Genomic DNA, 13925 nt, shown 5'->3' with positions numbered 1-13925 from the left:
TCATACTGTGCAACCCCATGCCCAGAACAGTGCCTTGTATATTCCCGTTACACATTGTTTCATGGATGATTGCACCCACTGTAAGGCAATATATTAGATGCCAGAGAAAAGATAAAGACAACACAGAAACATCCTTTGCCCTCAAGGATCTAAAAAATCTCAATAAGACATACAAATTAAAGAAAAAGTAACTCTGCTTTGTTTGGATGTTATTTTGATTAACTCTTCTAACAACTCTTTATCAAGCACATTCTTTGAGCTAAGCACTAGGCTGAGTGCTATAGAGGCCACAGAGAAAGTAAAACATTGACCTAGCCCTGGGTGAGTTTATGATCTAAAAACTAAAAAGACATGGACATAAGTAAATATAGTTCTGGGTAGAGAATGAAAATAATAACAGATGCATAAAAAGTGCTCTAGAATCCAAGAGTGTAGATAGCAAAATACACATATAAACATTATCAAACTCTCACACATGCACACACCAGGAAAAAATGAGCTGTTCTAAATGGCTGAGCAAAAAAAGATGAAATTCAAATTTATTTGGATCTTACTTTTATGATTCATAAGCCCATGTATGTAAGGTCTGCATAAGAACAGACCAAGTCAGCCTTGTGTTTTATTAATTTGACCAGCTCGATGAGTAAACCATCTCGAAATTGGATGGTTTTATAGGTGAACATTAAGGTTATACCATGCCACATTTAAAACACCTATTAAGTTGATTAAGACTCAACTCATTTTCAGGATCCATTCCAAACAATTTTCCATGCTTGATATATACTTAGAAAGAGAACTTGTGAAAATTATTATAATGTAAGCAAAGGTCAAAATGTGAACCTACAGTTTAATGCTGCAGGTTTGAAAGCAAATACCAAATGAGATCACAACTAGTGGAGGTCAAGGAAGAATGGCCACGTGATGTTCTTTAACCTATAATGGGCTCACATGTAAAATAAGGTCTGGAAAGTTTGAAGCAGTACTTTAATGAGCCACAGAAATTGTTAAAAGTTTTCAAGACTAATCCTTATGAGGTTAAACAAAAGGAAATTGACTTATTTTGCCTACAAATAAAACTGCTGAGGGAGAGCATTGAACAATTTTCAACTACATGAAGAAAAGTTGAACGCTTAAGGATGAGCAGGTCATAAATCCCACATGACCTGCCACACCCTGCAACTTTGCTCCTAGCCACACCTTGCAAAGGCAATCTTTCCCTCCCAATTTTCCACTGTGTCCACATCACTGCAAAATTCAGTCCCTATTCCACCTGAACTTTCTTGTGCTACTCTCCTGGTTTAAATTCTATAACTTAGGCATGCTCCAGATTTGTTCCTTAGGAAACTGTGCCATCCTTTACACTGACACCGTGTGTCTCTTCTCAGTCTCCATCCTCTCCCTTCACCTGTTTCTATAAGGTTTGTAGGGATTTTTCAGACCCTTTTACTATTGCTATAAATCCTCCATGTTCTTTTAATCTTTCCCTGGATTCAATGTTCAGATCTGTGCTATGACTTCTAAATCTACATTTAGAGCTCCTTGTCTACTGAATTCCACATCTGAATTTCCAGTTGTCCTCACAGCAATGTCCCTGACATTTCAGACCCAGTGTGCCAGAAACTGAATTCATTCTCTTAGATTAGTCTTGAAAACTTTTAACAATTTCTGTGGCTCATTAATGTTCCCCAAATCAGCTGTCCCATCCTTTCAATAACCCAAGGCAGAAACATTGGAAAGCTGTGCTGAGAATTTGAGGATCAAACACCCAAATCACTCTATCTTTCCCACATCTCAAACCCAGTGCTCCTCACTGTTCAATTTAGCTCTTACCAAGTCCATCATGGTAGACTTGATCTTGTTTTCCCATCTCCAGCTTTTTATTTGTCCAATCCACCCTTCATACTATCACCATGTACATATCTACAAATGTACATACCTAATACATTTCCCACTGATAAACTTTCCAAGAGTCTCAGGTGCCTATAATTCCAAGCTTTTTAATGTGGCATTCTCAAGGTTCTAGCCTTGAATTCCCATATTCTTTCCATGCTATCTCTGTCAAGCAAATAGAACTTTAACCTCCATATCACACTAACATTTCATAACTTGTCTACCATTGCTCAAGCTGTTTTGTCAGCCTAGAATGTCTTTTCCTCATCTCTAGCTCTTAAAATCATATTTAGAGTAGAAGTTTTCATAAACAAAGCCCAAAATTCTTTATTGCTCACTTTGGCAAGTTTCAAAAAGAAGGGACATCATTTTGACAAAATTCACAATGAAACACTTAGAAAAGAATAACTAAACTAAGGTTAAACTATCAAAAAATAAAGGATCAATGTTTTAAATATAAGTCAATGACAACAAAATAAACACAAAACTCATCCTAAATTGTTTTTGACACATCAGCCCATAGAAGGGCCTTTGAAAATTGTGAAATGAGAAAGGTGAGATATTAAATTGTTCCAGCTGATTTTTCTGACACTACATTCTCTTTATTAAAGCCTTTTTATTGATGGACTATGATACTATTGTCTTGAAAAATAATTATAAAAATCTAAACAAAATAAGTCATTTTTTCTGCCATTCTAAAATGATGAAAACAAGGAAATTCATTCAGGCATACATTATCCATTTGTTTATTTATTTGGCATTTATTGAACTGCATTACTGGCTGAGACACAAAGTTCAACAAGTTCTCAGTTTATAGTCAAATACAGGAGATGGTATGAATAAAAATTACTGGATAGTAATAAAGTAGAATCTGATAAATACAAAAATTGTGGCATGGACATTCAATGGACGGAAGGGAAATCCCTTATTTAAGCTAACAGAGGCACTATGGAGGAGGAGATATTGGAAATGTATTCTAAAGAATGATTCAAGTCTGAAACAAAAGGCAAGACGGCATTCTGCGCTGAAGAAATTCCCCAAATGAAGTGGAGAATGGTGGGGTTGTTTGGGCAATGGTGAGCATTCCAGCATAGTGGTTGAAAGTGGCATGAAAAAGTAGTAGGAAATAATTGAGAATGATTGATTATGATCATGATCAAGTGATCATGAAGGGCCTTGAATGTCTGGCTAAGTATAGCTTGGACCGCTTTATTCTGTCATGAATGAAGGGCCATCAGTGGAGTTTGTGCTTTAGGAGATTATTCTGGTAGCATTTAGAGGATGGAGTTTTAGAATATGGGGAAGCACTGGAAGGAAAGACTGGACTAGGGATGGCCCAAAAGAGAAAAGGAAAGAATGGATGTGTCATAGATCTTCAGGTTTTGGTAAATGTTGTCTGTCATTGAGGTAGCCAGCGAGAGATCAGGGAAACTGAAGTTTCTAGCCTGAGTATCAGGAAACGGAGGGTCAGTAGAAATTAGAGGAACTAGAGGGGCAGGCTTAGGGGAGAATGAAAGAACTTTCTTTGCAATGTTTTCCTAATGTGGGAGAAAAATTGGTTTCTTGGCTTAATATGGTACTCTAATGGCTCCAGAGATGACATTTCACCTGGTTTCTTCCTACTGCTCACTACCAACACTTCTTTGTTCCCAACGGCCCTCCCTCTTGCCCTCTGCAGCATTTTTGTAGCATGGTGTCCCATCCCTCCTACTTTTGAACTTTCTTCCCTAGTACATGAAAACTTAGAAAATGACTAGATGTTTCTGGAAGAGAGAGTAAAACCACTTAATTGATGTAAGGAATAGATTTGTTGTGGTTCTAAGAATTATCACTCAACCTAACCCTACCCTATTCTCAGCATGCCTGAGTCAGGGGATGGAAGGGACAAGATCTAAAACCTGCACTCTTCCTGGATCCCCCCTCCCACCCAAGAAATTTTAAAACATCTTTTAAATCCTCTGAAATGGTTTCTAGTTGTTGTGACTTACTGATAAATTTTGATCAATTATACTACATTATCAATGCAGTTTTGTTTCTTAAACTGGTTTATATAGTCCTGCAAAAAAGAAACTTGATCTTGTATTCAAATTTTGTCAATTACTTAATCATGTTGAAAGACTGTCAACAAATTATTAACAATGATAACAACATATCTTGAAGAGATGGCAATGTTTAAATTTTGGTACTATTTTTTTACTCAATATGTTTACTTTTAAATCTTCTTGATTCTTCAACAGCAGTAAAACATTGAAATTCCCGGAGGTTTTGAATAGTTCATAACGAACATTAACATTTTATGATACCCAATAAACACAGTTTTGAAAATGATTCTAAAAACTTAATAACTTGGAAAGGCACAAGCTTATTATGTAATTATCAGCCCAAAACTCTATCAGCCGAAATCTCTGCAAGACTGATTTGAAGATTAACTCCATAAGATTAATTTTGAGGAAAAAACAGAACTATATAAGGCCTTATGGAAAAGTTTTTCTGTTATAATTAGACTTTTGAACCTATATTGTTTTTGAGATGTGAAATACAGCTTAAGTTTTAAGGTGAAAGGTAAACCTGTACAAAATTATACTGGTACAATAAAGATATTGTATCTTTAATCTTGTTGACATGCACAATAAAAATCAGGATTTTTATTAATCAAGAACTGAGATGATGCTGCAAAAAGAAAGTGTAGGTTCAGATATTTAGTGACATTTCAAAACTCAGTTCTCCAAAATGGCCTACTCTTTCTCTAAGTCATTCACTCACTCTTTCATTCAATATTTGTTTAGCGTCTATTGCCTCCAAGTACTGAGGCGGAATAAAAAAACAAACAAAATAAAATCATTGGCTAAATGGGCATATTATCTTCTTTCCTAGTAGTCTATTATACCAAATTACCAGCACCAAGCAGAATTTTTTTTTAACTAAGATGAAAGAAACTTTCAGGAAAGTGAACATAGGCTGTATTAAAATTTTAAACAGACACACAAATCTCCAGAGGGAATGGACATAAGAGCCTAAAATGTGACTAGAAAGCCACCTAACCCAAAAATATCCTATTTTGATTGGCCCAAAAAAAGCAACAAAGAAGCAACAAGATCAATAATAAATAAATGCATAGATGATATAAAGTAATACATTATACTTTATACTTACAGCACTACTTTATAGTTTATGATGTATTTTCATGTATATGATTTCTTCTAATTTTAACTGCTTTATGTATGGTACTCATAGAAATATATATTTGCATGTTTTTGCATGTGTGAGCTTTTTAATGCAAAAACTCATTTATTTTCCCGTAGGATCTCCTCTCCATCCCCAAAGACAACGAAGATTCATCCATCTGTGTCTAAGCTAAAATGTCAAGACATGTTTTGTTTGATTTATTAGTAAAATACTAAATAGCTACATTAAGCTTTTAGGAAAAGATTAACAACATTGCACTGCTGTACCTGTCATGTTAATTTAAGTAAAAGCTGTCTAAAATGTTCAGAGCATTCAGTAGTTTTTGCCTAATGGACAGGGAGATGGTAGAAAATTCCTTTAGAATTAGAGCAGCAAAACCAAGATGCAGCAACGCTTTGATCTGAGTTAGTGACTTATTTTAAAACTAGTTATAATTTGAATTTAGGATATTTATTTGTCTTTCCTTAGTTTCAATTAAAATTTTTCTTTGTTCAAAAACTCAAATTTATATTGTATGTGAAACTGAACTTATTTGATGACATTAAGGGTAACACCTGAGTTTGCAACTTTCCTTAATGTTTTCCCCAAAGACAATTACCTATAAGTAAACAGATGCTCCTCCTAGATACTAAAATAACAAATATGAGAATGTGGGTTTTTCTCTTGTAATTATAATAATTATCATTTCTATCTTGAAATTGGGAAAATAAATCATTGATTAAAAAAAAAAATTTATTTTCAGTTACATAGGAAATTGTGGAGAGAGGTAAGAAGAGAACTCTAAAATAAGTTATTGCTTTTCACCACAAGCCACAATGCATGCCCCAGGAACATTTTTAGTATTCAATGCATCAACTTCTTAGATTTTTAGATTTTAAAAAAATTCTTTGATAGTATGTTCAAGCAAATGAATTTCTTCTTTCTGGATACGAAGTAATATGAAAGTTTACCTATCCCAGAAATTAAATTGTTAAACCCTTATTTAGAGACCAGGTTCATATCCTTGAAAACATAAGTTAATGTGATAGTTCTATTCCAAATTTCTCCCTTACTCTGATTACAAAGTTGAACAGAATGTGAAATCTGAATCTATAAATGTTTCCATTACACCTACTTATATTACATAAACATTGATCAACCAAAGATAATTGTACATATTTGCCATATTTGTTTAGTTAATTTATTTTCATAAGCCCCTACTATATTCCCTACATTTTAAAAAACTGAGTTTACTTTTACAGATATGAACCAAAATTCTTTCATTAGGAAAGAAAAGAAAACACTCTAACTCATAACATATCAACATCAATCTAGGTTAAAAAAATATGTAGTAAAAATATGTATTGGTGGTCTTTGAACTAAAAAGAAATATCCAAGAGATCAGTCGACATCAGGAAAGTTGAAGTTGAATGCTATTCATTATAGAACACTGACTAGAACACCAGCAGAGAAAATCTTAAAAAAAGAATAAATTTGGGAAACTAATCTAATTATGTTATAAAATCAAATACAATCCTGGAAAGACTATGTCATCTAGGGAATGTCTAGTGGTATATGAAATAACACTTAAACAACTAAGGAAGTAACCTGTTCATGTAGCAGAAATATGTTCAAGTAAGATGGTTTTGATGTTTTATTGGTTTTCTAAGCAGAAATCTGCAAAGAAGAATGTCAGGAGATAAGCAAAACAAACCACATAGCCCAGGAAAAACTATAATTAGAACTTTTATTTATGATTACTATTCATATAAAAATGAGAAAGAAATAAAGCTTTATTGATATTTAAGTTTAGATAGACACGAGTGCCTTTGTTTCATCTCTTTCAGCAGGTGGTATGTGCTATTGGGTACTTGAGATACCCTAACGGACAGTTCAGCAGTGGCCAGCAGAGGACCCCATGCTTTCAGCATGCTGCAATGGATTGCAAGGTATGTGTACTCAGATAAGAAAACGGATTTACAGATTTTCTTATCTAATTTTAACTAAATTAATCCTACAAAATTAACAAAGGCTTAGAGATATTTTTGCAAAGAAAGATAAATACTGAAGAAGATACCACAAAATAAACAGAAACCAATAAGAGGAGAAAGGCAAGGTTACTATTCTTGTTCCTAATGATGAGTTCATCAGCCACATTACAAAGAAAAAAAACAAGGATGAACTAATAAAATCTGAGAAGATTTAAGTCAGGTTTTGCAATTTTCAAGACTATTTGAAATATGGATTTATATCCACTATTGCTGATGCTGACCACCATTTAAGGGTGTATTTACCTTGAGACACAGGCTAAGGTGAGTAGTACACTTATACTAAATAAATATTCATGCATTTATTGAGTGTGCATGTTCTAAATATTTCTACTGAAATGAGTCCATGATAAATAAATGTTTGGAGCCCAATGTAAGACCAAATAAAATAGCTCTCAACTTATCTATTCAAACACATCATAGAGATCTCTTGTATCTATATTCTTAAGTGAAACAAACCAAAAGAAACCAGATACATGGAGAGTGAGACAATCCTTTTTCTGCTGCATTAAATTAAATGCATTAAATAATTAAATATAATTGTTTTCTTCAGACCAGCATATAATTTCATGGCTGAGGTAGCTACACTCCAGTTGTTCACTGACAAAGAAATTTTAAACAAGAAAAAAAAAAAAAGCACACAGCAAAAATTGCCTCCTCCAAGAGACAGATGTGTCCTCCCTGCCCTATTATCCTCCCATGGAACTCGGGAAATGCCTCCATAGCAGAGGGAAGCATGGTATCCTTGTGTCCGCTTTCTATTCCTCCACTCCACCAGCCATGCTCATCAGTCACCACACATAGGAATATTCCTATATACAGTTATAGGAGCACATTTTTCCTCATGCCACAGAAAACAGCTAAAGGTCACATTTTCTATTGCAAATAAGATAGGAAGAAATTAGAAAACAGTGAATGATTGTAATAATGATTAATTAGGTCTTTAAATGATAAAACCTTAATGTATAATCTTTCTCCAAAATATAGAACAAACATGCAGCACTAACTCTGCAAAGGATATATTTATTCACAAGTATAACTCTATGGGTAGCAACCCAAGATAAAAGGAAAAAGACAGAGATGCTACAGATATTTGCAAAATGAGTCCAAAAAAAAAAAAGGCCATAAAGCAATTTAGAATATTGTTTTAATATAGAATGGGCCATAATATGACCACCAAGTAATAATTCAAAGAATTTTTCAAGACCCTGCAAGTCTAAAACATTCAGGAGACTCTAGCTTTTAATCTTCATTTCTATTCACTCTGTCTCCACAAGTTCAGGATTCATGACCACTCATCTCCAACAATGCAATAATCTTTTACATGGCCACCTTGCCCCCAGTTTCCTCACTTTAATCTATCTTAATAACTATTACCATTCTAACCTTTCTAAAATATCTTTATTTTGTCATTCTTGCTCACGAGTCGTCAATAAATTTTTACTGCCTACTAAATTCTACAGTCTGGAATTCAGCAGCATGGTCCCAATCTATTTTTCTAGGATTTTCACCCATTGTTCTCCCATCATGTATATTCATCTCTCCCAACAGATTGGTGACTCCCCTGATTTGGTCCTGAGTATCCTTTTGAAGAACACATGCCTCCATTTCTCTGATTTAACTTGAATGGCCCTCCTTCCACCAAATAGTCTCTGAGGCTCCTGGCCACCTCCAAGCTCTCTGACCTTCTACTCATCTCAGTGCCCTCTGCCTTTATCAAGTTTCAGGTTATGGTGTCCACAGAGTGAGCTCCAGAGACTTGGTTTCATTAGACCACTGAATTCCCAGTTACTGGAATGCTACCAGTAGGGCTCAGGAAATATCAAATGAATGAATAAGTGAATGAATGTAGGCACTGTGTACGTAGCATCATAAGTTACTTGCCTTTTTCTCCCTCGTGACATAAGTATATTAAGGGCAAGGCCAGTATCTTGTCCTCATGATAGTTCCTGCAGATCCTATGCAGCGCCTTATGTATGAAAAGCAATCTGTAAATTCTCATTTGAGTCCAATATTATAACCTTTTAATGTTTTATAAAAACAAGAAAAAATTAGCTTCAAAGAGCATATTCCACTTTACTGGCTTATTCTTCCGAGCGATGTGCATGTAAGCACTGGGTCTATAAAGCACTACTGGGAGGTGGGCTGCACAGTCATTCTGACACAGTGATTTCACTAATGATTTTATAGAGCCTCTGTTGTGTTCTCAGTCAGAAGGGATGCAAAGTCCAGCAATTACGTGGTCCTAGTGTTCACTGTCAGTGAAGTGCATCTCTCTGCCCACTCTATCATCTGCATTAGAATTTAGACTTGTTTAAACTTTAGGGCAATCTGCCTTGCTGCTTTTTGCAAAACTGAGGTATTTAAAAACCAGTAGTCCTGACTTTATTAGAATCATTGGGTCCTTCCGTTATAATCATGCACCTATATTTTGTCACTTTATATTTATTTAAAGAGACTATTTAACCTTTATTATGTTACTCTGGAACACTATTTAAAGGGAACATTACATCCTCAAGTCTATCCACCTGCTGCTGTCTAAGGTATGATTATTGTTATTAGGGATCAGCAGTCAAGTAAGTGACTTGTAATTAACAGAGGCTAAAAAGAAGCCCAGTGAAAAAAAGGAAATAACTGTTTAACAATAATATATACTATATCTCATATTGATTTACATTTAAATTTAATATTATATATTGATATGATTTTATCATTGTTTATGATACTTTAAAGTGCAAACACAAGTGCAATTTAGCCACAACTGATTTCAAATACTATATCACTTATTTACTGCTGCATTTCTATAACATGGGCTGTAAATGGAATATCACCAGAAAGAGAAAGAAAACATCTCTTCTTTGACCCCCTCAGTAGTTTATGCTGTCAATTCATCCACAAAGCTTGATGAGGAAATGATGAACCACAGTTCAGCAGAAAGGGATAATAACGGCCAGGGCTTATAGACCTCTATCTCTGCCAAAACAGGCTTTTAAGATAATTCTAGCAAAAGCAGATGTGGAGAGTTAGCATTAGATTTTTCACATTTGTGCACAAAATATTGCTTTCCTTTGTTGGAGTGTACAGGCACCAAGCCTGCAAGCTTAATTCTTAAAGACATTTCTGTTTTTTCATAATTGGATACTGGTTTTCACACAGTATGATAAAAACAATTACTGCCATAAATTGTCTTAGATTCTTATGTATAAACCATCACAGGGTTAAGGCAATAAGCAAAATTCCTTTGACATTTGTGTTTTTAGCACATACCTTTCCTCACAAGGAAGTTTTCTTCTTCCCAAGAAATAGCCTTCTGTTACCACTCCATGTGAATTTTATGGAATTTTTAAAAACTATATTTTATATGTCTCATGAGAGCTTCTAAGCAAACAATGAAAATCAAAATAAAACCTTAGTAAAATCACCAAATAAAAACTTACAACTACTTAAAAGTCATACTTACTCAATGTGTACTTTTTATTAGAATGTAATAATTGGTTTTTAATAGGTGAATTTTGTGACAACCACCTATTAACTAACATCTGGCCTCGTGGGGCAAAGGTTACATATTACCTCAGCTCTTCTGAAGCAGGACTGTGAATTTGGATCCATATAAGCACTCGGTAATGCTACTGTATGTACAAATCAAAACTGTCTAATCCTAGTATTTATCTATTACTGAGTTTTCAAATGTGAATAATCCATTGTGCTGGATTATTAACGAGACAGAATGGCATGAAGACTGAAAGGCCACATGGTGTAGCGGTTGAAAACATCTATCCTGAGGCCAGATCTTGTAAGGTGGAATGTTGCCTCTACTACTTATTTCATAAGTGACTTCTCTGTACCTCAGTGTTCTTACCTGAAAAACAGGCACAATAGTAGCACTCACAGAGCTATTATGAGGATTAAATGAATTACCATTTGTAACACACTTAGAACAGTGACTAGCACATAATAAAGACTAGATAAACACATTACAATTAACATCTGAATACTACATTTATAAAAATGTGCTTTTATCAACTGTAACAAAAGTGCCACACCAATGTAAGGTGTTAATTTATAGGGTGGTATATGGGAATCCTGTATTTTATGCATGATTGTTCTGTAAATTCACAACTTCTCTAATAAAAAAAATTAACATCTGGCAAAATGACATTTCAATAAATGGCATGAATGAAACAAGTATATGTGTAGGAGAGAAACAAAATTTCTCATACTACTTCTTAGATTTCTTTTTTCTGCTATAAACTTATCTTTTCTCGTATGCCTCTACCCTGTTAGATGAAGACAAGATGTGGAAGTGGCAGAGACAATACAAAACTTGCCCATTAGTGATATCTCTGTCACTTTCTATTTAAATTGCCTCCTTCAGAGGACACTTTTAGATGGATAGATATTTATCTTTTCTCTTCCACCTTCTGTTGCTCCCATGCTAGGCAAAAGGAGGTATTCCACAATCTCAGAGGCCAGGGATGCTGCTCACCACTCCCAGGCTGCAGTATTTCCTTCCTCTTGTGTCCATGCTTGGAGACATAGTCATCCCTGGATCCTTGGCCATGTGCCAGTTTCACTCGGCCTTTCAGCATATGAGGGCATCCATTGCCCCTTCCTGACCCCTGACAATCCCCTACTCAATCCTCATTAGGGCACCACACAGTTGCATTTCAATCCCCTACAGACCACGTGCAAACTGAGAAGCTCCAGCACCATCATCTCAGGCTCCTCCCTCTGCTGGAGCTGCTCTATTTATCAAAGACACATGGGGCATGGCACTGTGTGAATATACATGAGAAATTGGGCGACTTGTTTTGGTATTCTTTAATTTTTTGATGGCTATCTAAATATTTCTACAGCTCTCTGCTTTCACTCAAGGTTAAGCAACAGAAAGTGGGGAAACCAGGACCCCAGTATGTGTTTTCCTTATTCTACCGGAACTTTCCTTCTCCTTCCCACATTCCTCCCCATCACAGAGTAAGGACTCCCTTGTGGTATATGATGGGTCTAGCTACACCTGAATTATGATAATATTGATGCTAAGATTGTCAGGCCAGGCTGTTGATATATAAGCCGAAGAACACCCCTAGAAACCAGAGATTATTGGGTTCAAAAAGATAACATCCTTTTAACATATGAATTTGTTTTTCTAAAAAAAAGAGGCAAAAAATGCCTGGAGAAATTGACCTCAATTTTTTATATTGTCATCATAATTATTTCTGTCAATGTATTATATAAGTTTTCAAAGAACTTTCACATATCTCATATTAATGTCATAGCAACACTGTGACACAGGCAAAGTGGGAAAACAAAATCCCATTTTCATGAAAGAAGATACCAAAGCTCAGCTCAGAGAAGAGAAGATCAAAAGGCAAATAAATGGTAGAGATGGGTCTAAAATTCAGACCATCTGAGACATAGTTTAGCACCCTCCAGTAGTCGATCTGAATGCTACATCCAAAAGTCCTTCACTGCTGCCCTCTACCCCAGATTTGTGTAGGACACTGTGGTGGTTTGAAGCCGTACGTACTCCAAAAAAGTACGCTCTTAAATGTAATCCATTCCTGTGTGTGTGGACCTATTGTAAGTAGGACCTTTTGATGAGGCCTCTTCAGTTAAGGTGTCACTCAATCAGAATGGGTCTTAATCCTCTTACTGGAACCTTTATAAAGAATGAAATTCAGAGAAAGAGAGAAAGTCACAGGAATCAAGAGGCTGAAACAGAACCCAGAACAGAAGGAAAAGACCAGGATATGCCATCATGGGCCTTGCCATACAACAGAGGAGCCAAGGATCACCAGTAGCCGGCCTTCAAGAAGAAAGGATCACCTTGATGATGCCTTGATTTGGATATTTTCACAACCTCAAAACTGTAAGCTAATAAATCGCCATTGTTTAAGCCAACCCATTTTATGATGTTTGCTTGGAGCAGCCTAGGAAACTAAAACAGACAACTAATACCACATAGATAAGAGGAAATTTTAATTACTTTATCATCAACAATCTAAAGAAATTCTACTTTCCATTGTAAGGTTTCTAAAAGAAAATAATCATATAAAGCAACAATTTATTTCCTGCACATCTATTTGTATATCATTTAAATGTATGTAATAATTCATAGTTATTCAAGTCCTCTTATTTTTAAAATCAGTCCTATGATGTTATGGCTTTCATCATAATTTGTATAATAAAAATGAACACAAATCCTATTTGCAAAATAAATAAAATTGTTAGGTAGCACAAAAGAAGAGAGAATTATGCCCACTTCACTGTAGAATCCATGTTCCAATTTGGAATCTTGAAATTGGGACTTTAAGCAATCAAACCCTCTCTACCTAGCCTCTCAACTCTTTTATTTACACACTTATTTCATTCTGTGCACATCTGAACAAGATTACAAACTCCTTGAGGCCAGGGCCAGTATCCTATTCATCTTTACAGTCTTCCAGCAACCCAGCAGTCCTCCCCTATTTCCCTGTACACTATTAGCCACAGAATAGATGCTTAGCAAATATGATTTTAAGAAACCACTATTCCCAATATATCTGAGAAAAGTTTCAACAGTTTCCTAATTCCAGTTAAACATATCTTCTTGAACTCTGCACCTTTTATTTTTAATTGAAAATATTTTAAAGGATGTATTCTTTCAATGAAAAGGAACATAAGTGCTTTTACTTCTGCAAAGACTCTTACAAAATCTCAACTCATGTATGATACATAAATGATCTTTTTTTCAGAAAGAATTAAAACATTTATTGGGTATAAATATTACATATATATTACAGATACAGTTAGATATTACACACAGCATAATATTTGCAAAAT

The 13925-nt window shown here is 35.0% G+C and overlaps 1 long non-coding RNA gene across 1 annotated transcript in view; it reads left to right on the top strand.

The window, feature by feature from the left end:
- LOC119544869 overlaps positions 1 to 13925 on the top strand; it is a 60633-nt gene that overhangs the window by 12880 nt on the left and 33828 nt on the right. The window contains exon 2 of the long non-coding RNA XR_005218949.1: positions 6903 to 7004. This is a non-coding gene — a long non-coding RNA (uncharacterized LOC119544869). The remainder of the gene's footprint in view (positions 1 to 6902; positions 7005 to 13925) is intronic.

This window comes from Choloepus didactylus, chromosome 9, assembly GCF_015220235.1.
Source record: "Choloepus didactylus isolate mChoDid1 chromosome 9, mChoDid1.pri, whole genome shotgun sequence".
Classification (NCBI taxonomy): Eukaryota; Metazoa; Chordata; class Mammalia; order Pilosa; family Megalonychidae; genus Choloepus; species Choloepus didactylus.
Note: the sequence above shows the minus strand (reverse complement) of the source record. Positions and strands in the feature narration are given on the sequence as shown.